The sequence below is a fragment of the Nannospalax galili genome, unplaced genomic scaffold (genome assembly GCF_000622305.1).
Source record: "Nannospalax galili isolate Female #2095 unplaced genomic scaffold, S.galili_v1.0 scaffold522, whole genome shotgun sequence".
Classification (NCBI taxonomy): domain Eukaryota; kingdom Metazoa; phylum Chordata; class Mammalia; order Rodentia; family Spalacidae; genus Nannospalax; species Nannospalax galili.
The window spans coordinates 399,424-399,759 of record NW_008348874.1 but is presented as its reverse complement, the minus strand read 5'-3'; the positions used below and the strand labels follow the sequence as shown (position 1 = coordinate 399,759).

At 41.7% G+C, this 336-nt stretch overlaps 1 protein-coding gene across 1 annotated transcript in view; it reads right to left on the bottom strand.

Moving 5' to 3' along the window:
• The window catches only part of Bmp5 (bone morphogenetic protein 5), a 150,487-nt gene that overhangs the window by 5,125 nt on the left and 145,026 nt on the right, over positions 1-336 (bottom strand). The gene's annotated exons all lie outside the window — the stretch shown is intronic.

Here is a 336-nt window from a genome sequence, read left to right as displayed (position 1 = left end):
CCTAAAGGCTACATAACAAGCAGCAATGCCAGATAGGAGATACCTTCTTTTGAGTTATTGGCCAGGGTGGACAAAGAGACTCCCATACAGTAACCCAGCATAAAACTGGGAAAACGAACAGCAGACCTCAGTCTTATCTAAAGGAATATTGAGAACTGATTGCTGCTAGATGAGGAACAGCTTGGGGAATGGCTGGGGTGCCGACAACACAGCAGACAGTAGCAAGGATATCATAATATAAGGGCTCTAGTGGGGGAAGTGAGGCTATGGAAGGGTGCTATCTGGGAAGTGGGTGTAAAAATAAATTAATTAATTAAAAAAAATTGAAAATAAATA